The sequence below is a fragment of the Pinus tabuliformis genome, chromosome 4_1 (assembly GCF_031772625.1).
Source record: "Pinus tabuliformis cultivar Carrire ecotype Pingquan chromosome 4_1, CPIR1, whole genome shotgun sequence".
In the NCBI taxonomy this organism is placed as follows: domain Eukaryota; kingdom Viridiplantae; phylum Streptophyta; class Pinopsida; order Pinales; family Pinaceae; genus Pinus; species Pinus tabuliformis.
In genome coordinates, this window is record NC_142303.1 from 314,535,524 (window position 1) to 314,547,423 (window position 11,900).

Sequence of the window (11,900 nt, forward strand, 5' to 3'; positions counted from 1 at the left end):
CTTCTCTATTAGATTATGGAGAACTTCTTTGTAACCAGTGAAGTGCCTTGATGCACCACTATCAATGAGCCAAATTCCCATTGAGTCTGAAGGAGCAGAGGTAGATAGAGCAGCTGGTAAATAATATTCATCTTGCTTATTTTCAACAGTGTTGGATTCATACCTGGAATTTTTAGCTTTATTGAATGGTTGTACTCTTCCTTCATTAGTAGTACTCCTTTTACCTTTGTTATTAGATTTCCCATTCCTTTGATTGCCATCAGAGGAATTTTGATCATTGTCCCAGTGTGAGATATTTCTATCAGGGAACTCCTTTGCATAATGACCTAGTTTATCACAAATGTAACTTCATCCTTTTCTTCCACCCTTAGGTCCAGCCTTTAGTTTTTATTTAGTCCTGGAATTATTTCTTTTCTTAGCATGAGAATAAAAGGGAACAGGAGGACCTTTAGGCATGGGCATTTCTTGCTCTTCAACCCTTGTTTCTTCTTGAATGCATCTAGCCATTAATTCCTCGAAACCAGGAATTACATTATTCTTCCGAAGAGTAGTCCTAAACACATACCATTTGGATGGTAATCCTCCAAGACTTGTGAGTGCCATTTCCCTATCAGTAATAGTCTCCCTAATAGATAGGATATTGTTCCTGATCTCGGTCATCCTTAAGAAGTATGCTTGCATACTCTCATCTTTGCCCTTCTTAATTTCCTTCGACTTATTTCTATGAAACAGAACTTGATTTGCATCATTAACTTTAAATAAACTCACCAGTCTATCATAGATTTCCTTGGAGGTGTTCAAATCGGAGATGTAGGCCACCAAGTGCTTGTTGATAGAGTCCCGGATGATCTTCTTTGTTTTGACTTCGCTGGTTTTCCATTTGTTCCTCGCAGCAGTGGGTGCATTTGATGGAGGCTCAACAATATTGCCTCTCACATGGTCCAACACTCCTTGATCTTCGAAGGTTAGATCGATAGAAATCTTCCATCTGTGATAGTCAGCTTTCTCACAGAGCTTGTCTTCGATAGGCAAGAGTGTTGAGGACCCCATACTTCTTTTAGGATAGCCTTGCCAATCTTTTCTCTGGTGATTGCTCTTGCTCTTGCTTGGGCTTTGTCTTCACCTCAACTCTAATACCATGTTAATTTATGGTATGTTCTATGCTTAGAGAAATTTACTTCTCTTTCTTCTTATTATTCACAGATTATAAATCACATGTGCATAAGTAAAGTGCAGTTAGAACATTAAACGATCAACAAAAAACAAGCCAAGACAAGAGACACAAGATGTGGCAACTAGCCAGGGACAAACCCCAAATGGGGAAACCCTTTGATCAAATATTCTTTTATCTTAAATAATTTAGCAGAGAGAAATAGTACAAAAGTCTGATTTATATCAGCAGTAGCAAACCCTAGATCAGCAGCATCAGCATTAGTGGCTTCATCATCAAAACTAGGGCAGTCGATATCTCGCAAACCGAGCGTCAGATCGGCTTGATCCCACCACCAAAAAATGCAGCCTTCAAAGGAGGTACAGATGGACCTATAGCGCAGTTCCGAGGAGGGAGTCTTCTGGTCAACACTGCTCAAACTTTGGTTCTGTAGTTGCAGCACTAAATTGTGTGTCCTTCCTTCCACCTGTGTGAGAGAGAGTCACCTACTGCGTAGGAGAGAAGAGACTCTTTACTGTGCTAGAGAGAGAGAGAGATGTGATGAGTTTAGTGAGTCCAAATGAGGAAAATTCCTCCTGTATTTATACACATCTGATGATAATTGAATAGATGCGATTGTTGGGCTTCTGAGCCTACATGAGTTTTTGGTAGGCTTGATAATTATTCCATAATCAAAATAAATTCATATCTCCATAAATACTTATCGAAATCGGATGATGTTTAGATCAATCCTACACCTCTCGATGAGAGGAGTCTAATAAAAATATTATTAGCCATGAATAAGATGACCCACATGGATTTTGGCCCTAGTTGCCAAATTTAACATTACAGAAGAACGTAGATTGGGTCAACTCTAAGGTATCAAGATCACCAACAATTACATCTTAACGCATTTACTTTTTTTAGATGATGTTTTAATTTTTCTCAATGGGGTTATCGGCCATTCATTAGTTTTACAATCTATAATGCAATTATTCTATCTAGTTACTGGCATGGAGTGTAATGACTGGAAATCTACTATCACCTCTTCTAGATGCACTCCTCATGAGATCCAATTTGCTCACCATAGATTCCCTTACTCACTCCTAACATTGGATGATGGTTTGAAGTATCTTGGGTTTCATCTCAAACCCCTACATTACAAGATTGCAGATTGGACTTGGCTTGTAGCCAAGATTGAAAGAAGACTTAATATGTGGCATCATAAATACCTCTCCAAAGTTGGATAATTGATATTAATCAAATATGTATTGGAAGTGACTCTGTTCTATTAGATGTCCATGACCTAGATCCCAAAAGGTATACTCTCGAGGATTCAACACTTTTGTTGTAGATTCTTATGGAAAGAGAAGTAGGATGATCACATTTATGCATGGGTTCATTCAAATTTGATTACACTTACAAAGAGGTGGGGTGGCTGGGGATTAAAAGACGTTGAGTCCTTCTCCAAATCACTTGCTCCCAAAATGGGTTGGAAAATTCTCACAACAAAAAGATTTTGGACTAAGGTTTTTTATAAAAAATACATATGGCCCCTACACACTCTTGATTGGATCCATCTCCCTACTTGGAAAAAGACAGGAATATCATCCATATGGAGAGCTATATTAAATTCTATATCTTATATCCGTGATGGACTGGTCTGGAGAATTAGGTTGGGTACCTCAATTCACGTGGGAATTGATCCATGGTCCAGTAGTGGTAATGCTTTCAGGCTCCCACCTGATCTCACTCAATTTTTATCTAATGTTGATAATATCTATCTTGATCAAATTGCAGACCCAAAAAATACTAATATTTTCTCTTATGCCTGGAAATCGGCTTTTCATCTTGGAATCATAACTGGCATGGTTACACTAATTAACTTACTGAATCACATGTTAGGATTCTTGAAGGTGAAGATGAACTTATTTGGGCACATGCCAAGCATGGTCATTACTCTCCCAAGGATGGTTACCCTGTTATATATTGTGCTCATAAGCCACCAATGTCTGACTAGTGGTGGAGTTTATTATGGAAACTAAAAGCTCCTCCCCGCACTAAAATTTTCATGTGGATTGTACTTCACCACAAATCACCCACTGGTAAAAACCTTATGAAGTGATCTTTCGATGGCCCTAGTTGTTGCATCCTTGTGGTGAAGTAAAATTCTAAGTGCGGACACAAATAATTCCTCTAGCTCGATAGTGTGTCTAGCCACAAACAAGACATTCTATAGAAGATTTCCTTAGGTTAGAACCAATTAAGAGGGCCTACCTCTTAGTACGCTTATTGTGTTTGATGATGACCTTGCTTGCTTGCTCCAACTATCTCCCGTTTCCTTCTTCGAATACCTGAAACAAGTAAACAACAACAAACAATAATCGTGATAATAAACAAATTGTAATTCAACCTACTTAATGAGTCAAGAATCATTAAGCCATAAACATGTGAGATGACAAATTATGTAGGAAATCAATCGATAGTTTCATATATATTAAATCAAGAAGAGATTACAATCGTTGTCTTGGCGTTGCTGTTCTCCTCCGACAAATCCAAGTTTCCACACACTTCTGTTAGCATTCCACGATGGCCTAAACAATGGTAGTTTTAAGGCTCTTCCCTTTAGTCTTCACACTAAACCAAATTCACACTTCTCCCTCACACACAAATAGAGAGATACAACTATGAATAACTTGTTGATTACTCCAAACTTAATTTTCACTAGCACACCAACACTTAACACTAGCTTGTGCTTGGGAAAAAGGGAGGTTTATATAGCATGAATGGATGGGAGATGGTCCCTCTTCTCATGGGAGAAGGTCTTATCTCTTGAGGTATTTCTATCCTAATAAGGGAAAGGAGCCCAAACTGACATCCTCGACTCCATCTGGCCCAACCATTTACCAAACTTTTATTACAAAGCTTCTAGAGCTAGAAGCTTTGGCTCCTTATTTAAAAAAATTTCCAAAATAAGATCGGTGCGACTGGAACAAGGCTCAATCGCTCTGGTCGGCAATATGAAGAATTATAATCCTGGAATATTGGTACGAGGAGAACAAGGGCCATTAGCACCGGTCTTGTCAACTAGGAAAAACAGAAGATTTGTGGGAAATGATGCAAAGGGGAATTGTTTTGCTCATGAAGAGGGACAAAATGGGATTTTCTTCATGAAGGGGAAGCATGTAGGGCTCACTGTAGAGGTCCTCCAGGATCATGGAACAGGGAGTACAGGGATAGTGACAAAATGATGTGTAACAATCATATGTCATCAAGCCTATGAATCCATTGAGCATCTCTTCCTCCGCTGCCCCACCATAATGGATTTTTGGGCCCTAATCCTCTCCTCTCTCTCTATTACCTACAAATGGTAGGGGAATATCCTATAATCCTGACAAACATGGTGGTCATCGACCCAGCCTCATAAAGCTAGAAATCTCCCCCTAGTGGTTTGCTGGGCTATCTGGTTGACTCAAAATAAATTTATTTTCAATGATATTGTGACTCAATGGAATTAGGCTTCAGCACATGTCTTATCCATTTATTCCAATATACATTAGGACGATCGACCTGCTCCTTATCATTCCATTACCCCTTAAGTCATTGACAAAATAATTCCTTGGGCCTATTTCAATGGATTTTCCCAAGCACAGGGTTGTGGGGGTGGGGGGATTTATTACACCTATGAGAGAACCACTTCTTTAAAATTCAGATGGGTTTGGGAAATGGCACCAATAACTTTGTAGTATTAATCACACTCAGACGTCTTTTGCATTTTTCTTTAGAGAAAGAGTGTAGGCACCTTCAAGTTTTTGGTGATTCCATGATCATCATAAATTGGTTCAACAACATACCTATCTACCATGTGAACACACTCAGGCATTTATTGGATGATGCACTCCATTTAAGATCCCAATTTGACTCCACCGTTTGTCATCATATCTACAGGGAGCACAGCCATATTTCCAACCAGCTATCCAAGGAGGCCACGATCCAGCCTTAGGGTCTATGGATGATTCAAGAATAGAGGTAAATTGACTACTATCAGTACTACCATCATCCGTACATCAACCATAGAACACAAGGGCCTGACAGGGCTTGATTTCATGATTTTTGAGCTATTGCCAGTACTTTTTTCACGAAATAGTGTTAAGTATATATTTATTTTTTATATGTAATTATGCACATAGTAATAATATGCCCTACGGGTTTTTTGTACATGAACATTTGACTGGTGGTTTGCCACAACTTACAACATATGCTTCTTCAAGCATCTACAATATGAAATTTTCAAATATTAATGGAAATTACTATTTTTTGTTGCCGGAAAAAATAATTTAGTAAATTAAAAATGATAAACGGTTAGAAAAACCACTAATAAATTAAATTCAATTGCATTCTATTGTTGTAAGTAGAAAATAATATATAAAGTAATTCATTATGGTCATGTATACACAAAATATGAAAAATAATAATTAGCATATATTGTGAAAACATTTATATAATAATAAATACATAAACACTCGTATTTAAGTAGAAAAGTTATTTGCATAGAAAATGTGTTTTATTTTTATTTATTTCTTAAACAATTAAGAATTAAGATATCATAGGTTATTTAAAATAACTTAAAAAAACTAAGAAATAAATATTTAAACTCATATTATATAAAAATTAGATATAAAAATATCACAACGTTAATGTATTTACATCATATTAAAAAAGCATATATGTGAAGCAACATTTTGATATAAATAAGAGTAATAATTACAATGCACCTTCTTTTTATTGTTAATTAATTGATTAAAATTTGTGTGGAGTATTGAGAAAACTTTGGGCAATGAAAACTCTCGACAAAGTGAAATCTCCCTACACAAAGAAAGATCTCTACACAAAACTCTCTGCAAAGTAACGCCTAGTTTTGCATTATATACATGGACATGTGGGTTTGTATTGATCATGTTGACCATAGTTGTGTGGAATGTGGAATGCCTTTATGTCTATATGAGCTAGCTTTTGCAAAAGAGAATCATTTCCTCTTCAAATTAATATTAGTAATAGAGAGAGGTCAACCTTTTATTTTGCGAGGCTTCCTATATATTCATCCACGGTGAAAATATATTACATTTTTTGCACATGTTAGTGGACTATGCGGAGAGATGAACCACGATGGTTGATCATGCCGTAAATATTGTTGTAGTATCCAAGAATATTTTTAGGGTTTCAAAAAGTGCCACTAACAAAGCAGTGTGAATCCTTTGGTCACTTTGCATATATTCTTCATATGCTCTGATCCTTTGGGAGACATGTCTAACCTGTGTATAAAAAATCAATTTACAATTAAATATCATTGTCGAGGAGAAATTGTGATACAGAAAATTACGAAAATTCTTCATCTTGGCACTCTAGTTTTGAAGCCCACAACGTAACATGTTCATCCGTATCAACTCTTGTTCACATTGGGGTTGGTAGTGCCAAAAATTTCCAATTTAATTCTTTAAAAGATGTAATTTCATATATCTTTCCATGTTTGATTAGTCGCTTCAAACCAGGTAGAAGACTCATTACTTGTGGGCTCAATTTGCATGTGCTGAAGTTTCAAGCCAAGCTCCAAGAAACCAAATTTTAAGTCTTGGAATTTTTTATCCATTTGTCTTTTGGGGTTTTTCTTCTTCTACAATAGATACATCCCTAGGTGTCTCTATTAGATGTCATTGTCTAGAACATTCCTTCAAGGTGATGCAAGATAGAGAAGGATGTTACCATGGTGATTACATGGAAGGTTCAATGAGAAACCCTCCAAGGAAATTTCTTTTGAAGCACTAGTTGCCTCTTTTATATCTCATTGGGAAGAATTTTCCTTCAAGGTAATGGAGGATAGAGAGGGTTGTCACCATGGTGATTAGAAAACTATTATTGACGAGGAATCTTACTAAGAAAATTGCTATTGATGAGGGTAGCAACATATGAATGATCATCTCAAGGAAGGTAAGATTTTGCATCGCCCCATTGATCTCCTCCCCAGGAAAAACCCTTCCTCTTACTCATGCACATGTTCTTCGACCACATAAAAACCAGCCTAGATCCATCCTAACTTTGGATCTATCAAGCGTCGAGAGATCTCAAATATCTCACGGTGTAAACCTATTTTTTGAGTTAAAAACATGAGGAAAGGTTTTCATCTTGAGAGATTTGATCCCTCTCGGCGCTTGATAGATACAAAGTTAATACGAATCTAGGCTAGTTTCATTCATGTTTGGCCAAGGAAAATCTATCGAACATATGACTAATTTTATCAATAATATGTAAATATGTCTAATATTAATATAACCATTTTAAATATGCTAAATATGTATGAGATTTATCTAGTCATTTTAATTTTAAATTTTCTTAGTTACCTCAGTTTGTTGAGCTGATAAATATTGTCAATAACTTTCATGATGAAATAAAAAATTTGAATGTAAAGTGACAATGTAATAGTGTTAAATGATAGAAAATGTGAATAACAAAAATGTATTCAATTACAAATAGTATTCATTGTGATCAATCTAAAAATATTTTCTTCTACTATTCTTATTGTCACCCTTGTAAGTGTTGTCATATTTTCATATTGATTATATGAAAATGACAGTTGAAATTGTAAACCATTTAAATATCTAGCTCGAGTTGTTGTAGTAAACATCATACCTTATCTCTTTTCTCTCCAATATTAATATGTTTAATTACTATAACACAAAAATCAATGTACATTGTCAACAATTTTTTGTTCTGACAATGAATTCAATGCACACTATTAATCCAATCACTTTGAAATTAATGTACCATCATACATCCAATTACATCAAATCGAAAATCAAGATATACATTGAAATCAATGCATCTAATGAAAGAAAATAAATAAGATTAGAAAATAACATCAACACTGATATAAATGCATATAATGCAAGTAATCAAATAGGATTAGAAATCAACATCTAGCCTCAATTCAATCCATATATTGCAAGTAAGCATATAAGATTAGAAACCAACATCTACACTGAAATAAATGCATCTAGTGCAAGCAATCAAATAGGATTAGAAATCACCATCTACACTAAAATAAATGCACTTAGTGCAAGGAATCAAATAGGATTGCAAATCATCTACATTGAAATCAATGCATCAAGTGCAAGCAATCAAATATAGTTAGAAATCAACATCTATATTGAAATTAATGCATCTAGTGCAAGAAATAAAATAGGATTAGAAATCAACATCTACGCTGAAATCAATGCATTTAGTGCAAGAAATCAAATAGGATTAGAAATCACCTACATTGAAATCAATGCATTTAGTGCAAGTAATCAAATATATTTAGAAATCAACATCTAGACTAAAATCAATGCATCTAGTGCAAGTGGTGAGCACCAATATTGCAGCAGTAATGCTACAACTCCTAGGCTGCCTACTTTACTCTTATCAACCCAGTAGTTCGTAACAAACTTGGAAGCATCGATGCTGTATGCACAAGTACTAGTTCTCACTGCAGGTTTTCACTTGGTCAGCCGGCGCAAGATCACTAGGAGCTCAAGCCAACTTCTATGGATTGTATAAGAAGCTCTATATGTGATGAAAGGAAAGAAAGATTACTCTACAGATGCTATTCTAACTGCAGAAAGGAGAAAGACTAAAATGTAAAGCAAACCTAGTAAACCCTAATTAACAAACTAATTCTACTTTTGCAGAAATCACTATGAAAACCATGAAAGGAATGCCATTACATACTCAAGGAAGTAAACAACATATAACTATGCTATTTCTGGAAGTAAATAAGCAAAGAGCATATTTTTTTATTTTTATTTACTTTTATGTGAGTTTGACATGCATGTAATTTATCATGTGTGAGTGTGGCAGTGAATAGGTGGTGTTGAAGGGTGGTCTTAGGACTTGAGAAGATGTAGTATGGTGTGGATGGATCCGAGGAGGTCTCAGGTGGCCTTCTAGAGGCTTTTCCCACACTCAAACTTCAAAAAAAAGCCTACAGGAAAATCTACAAGAGGACACAGTCAATCTAAAAGAGGAAAACAGGGAATCTACAGGAGGCATACAAGAGGATGCCGAGAGCATTTTTCACTATTTTGAGGGTGTGAGAGTGGGTGGAAAAGGTGGATGAAGGTTGGAATGAGGTGTTACGGCACCTAGGGTCTACCATGAATCACCAGGAGAGAGAAAGATTATTGGGTTTGCTCAAGGAGAGAGGAAGAAGTTCTATGGAAAAGTGCAGGAAACTAGGGCAGAATTGAGGAGAGATTTGGGAGACCTATAGGGCATGGATCAGATGGAGGGTGTGATTTCTGATAAGTTGGCCTACTACTGGAAGAGATCTATTGCATAGAAATGGACAATCAACTAAGGAAATCATGCAACAAGTGAAATGAATGCATTTAGGAAAAGCAAAGTTTTGCATAAGAATGGTCTAAACTACGATCTATGAAAGGAAATGTTGAGAAATGCTGCAAGCAAGGAAAGCATGAAAGAAGGCTATTGCAAATCAAGAAGTGAGCATGATGAAGAAGATCTAAAGAAAATAAAATATGGACTATTAACCTACTAAAAAGCTACAAACACTAGAAGTCCTATGAAGGAGGAAAATCTGTGTTTTAGGGACAGCAAGAGGGTCTTTTCCTCAAATCATGGTCCCAAAGGGAGGAAGAGAGATCAAGGCACTGTTCCTAACCTTTTGAGTCTTTCTTGATCACTGTTTAACCTGCTATAGGAAGCACAAATGGAAGCAAACTATTGATTCATCAAAAGCAACCTATTCTTAACCCTAAAAGAAATACATCTCACAGCAACCTAATCTACAAACTGAAATAAAACATACAAATACAAGTAAAGATGAGCTTGGCTTCTTGGATTGGGCCCTAACCCAGGAGCTTCATCCCTCTGAGGTAACTCGGTGCTAGCTCAAAAAGGATCCCATCTTTATTATCAAAACAATAACAATATTACATGAAACTGTCACAACATAATAAGCTCGAAGTTGGAGCAGTGTTTACATAAGCAAAAATCCAACAAGAAATCCAACCCTACTGAGGCCCTAGGCCCCTCTACTTATACAAATGAAGCTACCAACAACTTCCTTAAAATTAGAGAGGCTTAGCTCCCAAAACTCGAGATAATCATCAGTCATCCTCCACTTGCTCAGCTGCCTGCTAGTGCATGATTCGACTACTTGTACTCTGAGATGAAATGAAGGGGAATTCAAAGTGAGGAGTAATAAATGAGGGGGATTCCCTCCTATAAGTGCTCTCCTTTGTCCACTTCAAGTTATTGTTGCCATTTGTCCATTGGATCCTTGACTTTGACCTCGAAACTCATCAATAATCTACATTAAATACATGTTAGACCACAAGGCACAATAACTAACTCAACTCACTCTATGAGCATAAATATAATCAGAAAATCATACAATAATCTAAGAGAATGGTTGATTTGACTAGTTTTGGAGGTAAAATGAGCCCATATAATTACCCATTTATGAGGCTCATCATCACCCCCTACTGAAAGTGTTGCTCATCCTCTGAGAAACTTAGTCAATCTCCTCATCTTTTATGGCCTTGGTGGCCTCCCTAGCATCCCAGGCTTCTGATGTGGTCTGCTCTTCTTTGCCATAGAATCCTGCCTTCCTATCTATCTCCTTCCACTGCTCCTCCTCTTCTTCTTCTCTTCTACCTTCCAGCATGCCTAACAACAATGGGTGACTCAGTTTGAGGCCAATCTAGTTGAACTTCAGCCTCTGCATGGAGTGCTCGTACATTGGCACTCTTTTCAATGCCTCCTTCAGCCTCATGGGGGAATGATATTGCCTGATCTACAAACTGTGTGGTAAGGTGTTCCATCTCCTCATGCATGCATACACATTTTCATCCCCAAGCAGCCTTTGCATATCCTCAAAGTGTGCAATGGCTTGTGCCTGATTGGTGAGATATCTAGGCGAAATTTGAGGGTCATTAGCAAGTAGGTTTTGTGTTCTGATGATTGCCATAGGATCTGATGGCTCAGCTCTTATCATTAGTGGCTCATTCTGCTCCTTTACCATCAAGCTTTTTATTTCTACTGCCCTCAATTCTTCATGGTTCATCCATGAGGCCATGGCCGTTAATTGCAGGTCCCCTAGCTTGGCATTGGGGTCCCACACATTCATGTTTGTGAGGGCCATGTTATGTAGGTAGAATTCTGCCATCTTTTCCTTATCCTCTGATGTGCTTTGGTCACACAGATCCATAAAATACCTGTAATCTTGGAAAGGCATTGTGCCTCTTTATGCCAGAGTCTTTATCTGGAATTGTAACCATTGGTCCTTCAGATAGAGGCCATAGGATTTTGTTGGTGTTCTACATTGATATTCCTCCATGGATAAGCTAGCCATGCATGCCAGCTAAGTCTCTTTCTCTTTTACCTGCCTCCTTAACAATTCATTTTCAGTTTCAAGGTGGCTTCTTGTAATTGCTTCCCTATCTTTGAGAGCACTCAACTCTCTGCCCATTTCTCTGAGTTTGCTTTCCATATGGAAAACATCCTCAACTCCTTTGGATTTGGCTATTTTCATCCACCTATGTGTTCTTATTCTTTCTTTCTCTAATTCAAAGAATAATGGAATTGCAAATTTTTGTGGGATTATCCTTCCTCCCTCAACTAGATTGTAATAGGAGGCAAGACTAGGCTGGGGATTAGGTTCTTGTAGCTCTGTTGCTTCCTCCTTTACCTGTGG